Source organism: Morone saxatilis, unplaced genomic scaffold (assembly GCF_004916995.1).
Source record: "Morone saxatilis isolate NCDOM2014 unplaced genomic scaffold, NCSU_SB_2.0 Contig16, whole genome shotgun sequence".
Classification (NCBI taxonomy): Eukaryota; Metazoa; Chordata; class Actinopteri; family Moronidae; genus Morone; species Morone saxatilis.
Genome location: NW_023339718.1, coordinates 21711518 through 21711745, shown reverse-complemented (window position 1 = coordinate 21711745; position 228 = coordinate 21711518).

Sequence of the window (228 nt, the reverse complement as noted above, 5' to 3'; positions counted from 1 at the left end):
AAAAAAAAGGGAAATAGCTCCCCATGCTGGATAATTTAATCTGTTTATGGAAAAAGAAAAGGAGAGCAGAAAGGAAGGAAAATAGAACAATTTTGAAGCACTTGCATTTTGGATATTTATATTTTCTGCAACTTTATACATTTTGTCCATTACATTTCAGAGCATTTTTTACTTCACTTAATTTATTTGTAGGCTCTAGTGACTACTAAAATATTAAAAATGAAACAC